Genomic DNA, 9,374 nt, shown 5'->3' with positions numbered 1-9,374 from the left:
TGTTTTGTATCAGATAGTCGGAGAAAATGAGGAACATCCCATTGCATTCTTTTCGCAAAAGTTGAATTCGTGTCAAAGAAATTATAGCGTTACCGAAAAGGAATGTTATGCTGCGGTAATGGCTGTCCAAAAGTTCAGGCAATATGTAGAGATGATGCCTTTCACCATCGTGACTGATCACGCTAGTCTTAAGTGGTTAATGACTTTGAAAGACTTAACAGGAAGGTTAGCTAGGTGGTCACTTAAACTACAAGCCTTTGATTTTGAAATAAAGCACAGGAAAGGTTCTGAAAACATAGTTGCCGATATGCTATCACGATTACCAAATGTGGATGAGCTGAATTTAACAAAAATGTTAGGTTTCGAAACTAATGAATTCGAAAGCGAAGAGTATGTAGATTTGATGAAACATATACAGGAAAATAAGGATAAATTACCTGATTTAAAAGTTGAAAACGGTTTTATATTCAAAAAGATTGGTTTTGATCAAATAGGTGAGGATTCGCCATGGAAATTATGGATTCCGGCAATGATCACACATCAAGTGATCGAAAACGCTCACTCCACATTAACATCAGCACACGGGGGTGTAGCAAAGAACTTGAACGATTGAGACGATCTTTTTATTGGCCAAAAATGGCAATGCAAGTCAAGAACTTTGTAGGAAATTGCAACCTAAATCTAAGGCCTGAAATAGGGAAACCAGTAGTAACGGAAAGACCATTCCAAAAGTTATATATCGACTTTTTGGGTAAATATCCTCGCTCTAAAAAGGGAAATTGCTACATTTTCATTGTCGTTGATCATTTCACCAAATTCATGTTCTTGAAAGCGATGAAAGAAGCAACAACCAATAATGTGATTGATTTCCTCGTACACGAAATCTTTCATAAGCTCGGAGTGCCTGAGGTAATACACAGCGATAATGGCAGTCAGTTTGTTGCCAAAAGCTTTGAAAATTTATTAAAAACATATAAAATACAACATTTAAGAACCGCTGTGTATTCACCTCAGAGCAACGCGAGTGAAAGAGTAAATCAATCCGTGTTGTCTGCTATAAGAGCATATTTGGAGAAAGACCATCGCGATTGGGATATGTACCTTTCCGAAATATAGTGTGCAATCAGAACTTCAGTACACACAGCCACAGGTGTAACCCCATTTTTTGCACTTTTTGGGTACCACATGTACACTAGTGGAGCCGATTATAAATTAGGTAGGAAATTGCAATCTCTAAGCGATCATGAAATTTTAGAAATTAATCAAAATGACAAATTGGAAATTATAAGGGAGAAAATGAAAAGTAATATACAGAAAGCGCAGGAAAGGAGCGCTGAAAGATACAATAGAGGCGCACGTATATTAGATTAACACCCGGTCAAGAAGTCTACCGTAGAAATACAGTTCTGAGCAATTTTGGTAAAAATATAAATGCCAAATTTTGTAAAAAGTTTCTAAAATGTAGGGTAGTTAAACCCGTGGGAAACAACATGTATGAACTTGAGACTTTACAGGGTAAATCTATCGGTATCTATCATGCCAAAGATATAAAAATGTAAACAGAAATCGTGCAATATTCAAATAGTTCTATTTCAAAATATCCCTAATATATTTCATAATTTATACTTAACTAAAACAAAACCATTTGACTTACCTTAAATAATTTTAACTGGAGTGATTGTTGTTATTGTTGTCCATGTTGTTATTGTTGTCCAAATTTGTCAAATACGTTGAATCCTTGTACATACTTGTCCACGTCAAGTTAATGTGAAAATGTATCTATATTGTTAAAGAAAAGAAACAAAATTTTAACAAAGTAAAATAATTATTATTATTATTGTTTATGTTACTTCCCGTAAATTGATTTCTTGGAAACGGATATGAAAATGTCTCGAATTCCTTCCTTAAGAAAGTCTTTCGAAGACAATGGCCATGTAAAATAGGAAAGAAAACTCGTAGAGGTAACGAAGAGTGTAGAGGTATTTCCAATAAAGTTGTGATGATTCTAAAATATGATTTATAAATATGTTAAAATTAATGATAATTAAATGATTTTAAATTAAAAGCTACTTTGATAAATTAAGTTTTATTTTGATATTTTTATTTGCGCTATATGTGCTACAATTGGTCGGGGACCAATTACATGAACCTGACGAGAATCTATACCAACTATGGGAAGCCACTATGCATTTTCAGAACGAAAAAGGCAACAGTCGGCGATTTTTTTTCTTGAACATGGTGTTCAAATCCTAAATTCCGATAATGAGAAGTAACTATCTCAAAATCCAATGTGCAATAGTAGAGCAATCTGTGTCGTTTAAAGTGCAATAATAGTCTTAGGTCATCTGTGATATTAGTTATAGAAATGCAATATTAGGTTTAGAAAACTTTGTAATTATTTGATTCAATTATTATTTTTTTTATTAATGTTTGTTTTCGTCCTAATATTGACCACTTTTAAAATATATTATCATGACCAAAAGAATATTATTCTACAATACGACAAAGATACTAATTGACATTGAACTTTTTTCAAATAACCTCAGTAATAATAATAAATTTTATAAAAACAATAATCACATTATCAATAATTACGTCTGTTCTGTAAATTATAGAGGCATTGTTACCATAGATACATTTTTATTCAATAATAAACTCACCTGTTATCAAGGAACATATGTATATCAGCTGAATTAGTATTGCCCGGCTAGAGAATCTTCAGGGCGTGGGAGTTCCCCACGTTGGGCTTCTAAAGAAACTGACCCGCACACCGCTCTCTTCAACTGCGTTTTTAGACATCGGAGTTTTGTTGCATGCCAGTTGGAACTGAGGAAAATCACCTAGGGATCCACGCCACTGAGCTACGCATCCCTATATACGCCACTGGGTTGAAAAAAAAGGGCGAGGGAAGGCGGGTTTATGGGACTGTGGAAAAAGGGACAAGGATCTGCCACAGTTATGGTTGGGAATAAGGGCGATTGGAGGTCAATACCTACCTCCCTATTAAGTGGTATTGCCAATAATATGTAAGTGTTTGTTTTGTAGTATTTCATTTTAGAGTTTTCTTGTTGCGACCTAGCCAGAGGGTTGAGAACTCCTCCTATGGGATGATGCCGCAGAGTTGGCAGGGTAAATGCTGGCACCGATAAAACAGGTTCGTAACAAAGTGTGTTTAATTCGACTGTATCAATTCATACATACCAAACATTTTTTTTTAAATAAACATATATTTTTATACCCTTCACCTTCGTGAGAAGGGTATATATAAGTTTGTCATTCCGTTTGTAATTTCTACATTTTTCATTTCCGACCCTATAAAGTATATATTTTCTGGATCCTTATAGATAGCGGAGTCGATTAAGCCATGTCCGTCTGTCTGTCTGTTGAAATCAATTTTCTGAAGACCCCAGATATCTTCTGAATCCAAATCTTCAATAATTCTATCACACATGCTTTCGAGAATTTTGCTATTTAAAATCAGCAAAATCGGTCCACAAATGGCTGAGATATGAGGAGAAAACCAAGACAACCTCGTTTTTTTTACCTATTTTTGACCTATATCTGGATTACTAAGACATTAATATAGACAATATGGATATCTAATGATAGATATTTCAATGACATTTGCAACGACGTAAGTTGGACCTACAATGGGTCAAATAAATCGGAAAAAAAATTTTATCCCGATTTTTTTTCACCAAAAAAATTTAAAAAACAAAAAAAAAATTTCAAATTAAAAAAAAAAAAATTTAAAATAACAATCGAAACAATTTTTTTTTCCAAAAAAATGAAAAAAACAACTGGAAAAAAATTTTAATTTTGTTTACCTTAAAATATTTAAAATTTTGAAGTATAATTTGGTGAAGGGTATATAAGATTCGGCGCAGCGGAATATAGCACTCTTACTTGTTATTATTATAAAATATTCGGACCAAATTTCGTATTTTTAGTTCCATTAGTTTCGGTTATATCATGTTATTAACAGTGGATGTTCACTGAGGTGGGTCAACGTATTTCCACATATATTTGTCGATCGATTTTTCCAAACATTTTTGAGAAACTAGAAACATTAATAATAAATTGCATACCCTTAGAGTTCCATTTATTTTGGCTCTAACGCAAATTGGTGGCCACCACTGTATATTCTGGATCGTTATAGATAGCGGAGTCGATATAGCCATATCCGTCTGTGTGTTGAAATCAACAAAAGAAAAACACAAGTTTAGTTGTGTGTTTATATGAAATATAAACACAACTAGAGAGAGTTATTTATAATGAGCAGTGTTTAAAAAACTAGACTACAAGTAGCAGTAGCAACGAAAAAACAGAAGTAGTCTAGTTAAAAAATTAATAAAAACTCGGAGTCAATCAATTACTACTACTACTGCTACCTACACATTTTGGTAGCAGTAGTTGTAGTAGTACCAATAAAAGAAAAATTTAAAAGTAGCAGAGTAATTTATTTTCTATTGCTACCTTAAAAAAGAAAAAGTTTTGATGTAGCAGAGTCATTAGCTTTTTATTAATTCTGCTACTTTTAAAATTAGGAGTAATAGAAGTAGCAGTTGAGGTAGCAATAAAATAAGTCAAAAATAAAAATCTTCAGCCAAAAAAGTATATTGTGTGTTGTTGTTGTGAATGTATATTTGTGTAAGTTGGTCGTATTGTAAACAAAAGTTTGGCTTTTTTGTTATACACACAGACAACACGATCATTCTGTTAGCAACAGGAACATCTGAGACGAATAAAAACGAATATTTCTTTCACTCTCAAAACAAAAACAACATACAGTGTTTAATTCTGTCAATTTTGGTGTTATGACTGAAGATTTTCTTTTTTGACTACTTTTATTGCTACCTTAACTACTGCATCAACTGCTACCTTATTTCTAAATAATAAAAATTAAAACTCGATATAGACCAGTAGCAATGATTTGTATTTTTATGCTACTACTCCATTTACAATTCATGTTTTATTACTACTGCTCTGTTAAGAGTTTTATATTTTGAAGGTAGCAGTAGTTTAAAAAAAAAACAAGAAAACGAAAAAAGACAAATGCTACTGCTACCGCTACATACACTTTTTTGAAGCAGTAGTTGTAGCAACAGTTAAAAATTTGTTAGTTATCGTAGCTTTTTAAACACTGATAATGAGTTCTCATATGAGCACAAACACACAACAACAACATTTTACAATGTGGAAGAGATGAAATGAGAATTACAAATCAAACACACGCATGCATAATATGTACATATGTATTTGAGTGTGTTTCGTTTATTTTTGTTGTTGTTATTTTTTTTCAACATACAATTGTGCAAGACTTGTTTTGTTTATTTGGTTAGTTTTCACTGAGCAGTCCTAGTCACAAAGTATACAGAGGCGTCACGAGACAGAAAATAATATAGTTCTATATTTGTTTCATTTTTAGTAACCGCCCATTTCATTTTGTTTTAGTCTTAATTTTCTGCCGCAATAATTCAATTTCTTTCCGATTTAGTTTGATGCAATCATTTATTTTTGTAATATTTCACTTTTAATTGCCATTGTACATGTGGAGTTTTATTTTGCAAATGTAAAAAACAACCAAGAATTTTGTTTCATTTAAATTTACACGTAAACAATACACACATTTTTATAATTTTCCATTTTAAACAATTTTGTGCCACAGAATACGAAAAAATTGTCTTTCAAATTTATTTGTTTGTTTTGTTCACATTTCTTTGCCTACCAAATTCGTGTTGTATATAGCGTTTTGGTTTAACACATCACTGATATTGTAGTACAAAATATATTGCGCTCTCTTTTTATGAGAACTGCCCTAACATCTGATTTGGCGTACCAACAACATGAAGAAAATCATAAAACTGGACAATCATATGTATTTACACTACGACCACAGAATATACAGAAGTGTCAAATTTGACGTTTAAAAAAAGCCAAATCAGATGTTAGGGCAGTTCTCATAAAAAGAAATAGCAATATATTTTGTACTACAATATCAGTGATGTGTTAAAGCAAAACGCTATATACAACACGAATTTGGTAGACAAAGAAATGTGAACAAAACAAACAAATACATTTGTAAAACAAATTTTTCGTAGTTTGTGGCACAAAATTTTTGAAAATGGAAAATTATAAAAATGTGTGTGTTGTTTACGTGTAAATTTAAATGAAACAAAATTCTTGATTGTTTTTTACATTTGCAATGTAAAATTGCCACATGTACAATGGCAATTAAACGTGAAATATTACAAAAATAAATGATTGCATCCAACTAAATCGCAAAGAAATTGAATTATTGCGGCAGAAAAATAAGACTAAAACAAAATGAAAAGGGCAGTTACAAAAATGAAACAAATATAGAACTATATTATTTTCTGTCTCGTGACGCCTCTGTATACTTTGTGGCGTAGTGTCAGTTGTCAATGTTATCAGCAGCGCTGCCAACTTTGACGATTTTTTAAGTCAAATTTATTAAAATGACGATTGACTTTTTTTCATTTTTCCCGCGAACAAAAATGACGATTTTTTAAAAGCAAAACATATGGTAACCTTTTTTCCTAAAATTAAAATATTGTAAGTCCCCTTTTGCAATGTACAAATTGAAAGCCAGACAGCGTCCAATTTTATATTGAATTGGTTTCACAAATTTTAAAACGTTTTGATTTTGGCGATAAACTTTTAGAAGGATTAAACTCCATTGAACAAAAAAAATATTCAATTTTCCAATTGGCCAAACTTAGTCCAAATTTATTAAATGGAAAAGAACTTGATAATGAAGTTCGAGAATTACGTAATATGAAATTCATCGAACTCCAAACATTGGAAAAATATTTCTATTTTAAAGAGAGTCAATAATGCAAAGGCCTTCCCAATTTTAACACAATTTGTTTCGAGTTTAATGGCACTACCACATTCGTCGGCGAACATTGAAAGAATTTTTAATATTGTAAATTTAAATAAAACAAAAATCAGAAATGCTTTGGATTCTTCCACATTACAAGGAATATTGTTTTCAAAAGATTATCTTAAGTTAAATAATTCTCAGTGTTTTAATAAAGCAATTAAAAATGACTTATTAAAAAAATGTCAAACAGAAATGTACCAGAGTAAAGTCACATAATACCAAAATTAAATTATTTTTTTTATTAAATAATAATGCATGGAACACATTGAATACAGCAGGTTACCAACTACAATCTGTCAAAATTAGAATACACACGTTTATATGAAGACGATTCTTTTGACGACAGCACAGCTACACGACCACACGATTGCTTTTGCCGCTGTAGCCGAATTAAACTAATTTCTATTTCTGTCAACTACAAAGCAGAAATAGTGTTGCTAATATAATAAAAAATGTAAATCAAATGAGTGCATAAAAAAAATATATTTTTTTTACTTAATTAAGAGAAGTTTTTGATAACCATATTGATGTAAATTAATAACAGGTACATGCATTAAACACATTCAAGACAGCAGGCTACCAACTTCAATCTGTCAAAAATAAAATGCACACGTTTATATGGAGACGATTATTTTAACGACAGCACAGCTACACGGCCACACGACTACTCATGCCGATGTAGCCGAATTAGGCTAATGCATTAAACACATTCAAGACAACAGGCTACACGACTACACGAACACAAATTCTGCTGGTTACAGTTGTAGTCGTGTGTCAGCTACTGAATTATTTTAAAGACGACAGCTACAATTAAACAGCTGATTTATAATTCAGTGGTGCCACTTTAATAAAAAATAACCGTACAAAATTCCAAAGTAATTAAGATTGAAACAATTATTTTGAGTAAAAATATATATATGGTTATAATCAATTATGTACTTGTTATTAATTTATTTCAATATGGTTATCAGAAACTTCTCTTAATTAAGTAAAAAAATATATTTTTTTAAGCACTAATTTGATTTACATTTTTTTATTATATTAGCAACACTATTTCTGTTTTGTAGTTGACAAAAATAGAAATTAGCCTAATTCGGCTACATCGGCATGAGTAGTCGTGTGGCCGTGTAGCTGTGCTGTCGTTAAAATAATCGTCTCCATATAAACGTGTGCATTTTATTTTTGACAGATTGAAGTTGGTAGCCTGCTGTCTTGAATGTGTTTAATGCATAATTTCTAATTTTATCAACTACAAAACAGAAATAGTGTTGCTAATATAATAAAAAAATGTAAATCAAATTAGTGCTTAAAAAAATATATATTTTTTACTTAATTAAGAGAAGTTTCTGATAACCATATTGAAATAAATTAATAACAGGTACATAATTAATTATAACCATATATATATTTTTACTAAAAATAATTGTTTCAGTCTTAAATACTTTGGAATGTTGTACGGTTATTTTTTATTAAAGTGGCACCACTGAATTATTAATCAGCTGTTTACTTTGTAGCTGTCGTCTTTAAAATAATTCAGTAGCTGCCACACGACTACAACTGTAACCAGCAGTTCGTGTAGTCGTGTAGCCTGTTGTCTTGAATGTGTTTAATGCAACATAATTAATTATAACCATATATATTTGTACGGTTATTTTTTATTAAAGTGGCACCACTGAATTATAAATCAGCTGTTTACTTTGTATCTGTCGTCTTTAAAATAATTCAGTAGCTGCCACACGACTACAACTCCAGCCAGCAGAATTTGTGTTCGTGTAGTCGTGTAGCCTGCTGTCTTCAATGTGTTCAATGCATAACTTTATTTACATGTAAATAAAATAAAAATGTTTAAAAAGTTAATAAAAAAAATGTTTTTGGTATTTTTAACGTATTTTTGTCTTGGCGATTTCTTGACGATATTTTTCTTTTTAACTTGACGATTTTTTTTTAAAATTGACGATTTCTCCAAAAAAAAAAGTTGGCAGCACTGGTTATCAGTCTTAAGGCCTAGTTAGTTTGTACGTTCCGTTCCGAATCAGCTGTTTTGTTTTTAGCATAGGGAAAGTTGTGTATGTCGTTAGTTTTTCTGTAACGTTGCCGTTCTGTTGCGGATGAATCTGTTGAAAACAGAATTTTGTCCGAAACGTTAAGTGACAGCTAAAACAGCTGATATCATATATACACAAAAATGCCAACAATATGAGAACAGTGGTGCCAACATTTTTGAAAGGGAAATATTTATTATTAACAAAAGAATAAAAAATATAATATTTTCAAAAAAACATTGAAATTTAATAAAATAAATATAAATTTCTTGTATGTAAAAAAATTAGTTTAAATGAAATCATTAACAAAAAATATATGTATGTATTTATAAAAATGTTCACAATAATATGTTGAAGGTCTAAATACAAAAAACACTAAAAATTGTAACAAAATCACCAAGATGGTTTTTTGGTTATTATTTTAA

Source organism: Calliphora vicina, chromosome 5 (assembly GCF_958450345.1).
Source record: "Calliphora vicina chromosome 5, idCalVici1.1, whole genome shotgun sequence".
NCBI lineage: Eukaryota > Metazoa > Arthropoda > Insecta > Diptera > Calliphoridae > Calliphora > Calliphora vicina.
This window is presented reverse-complemented; position numbering follows the sequence as displayed.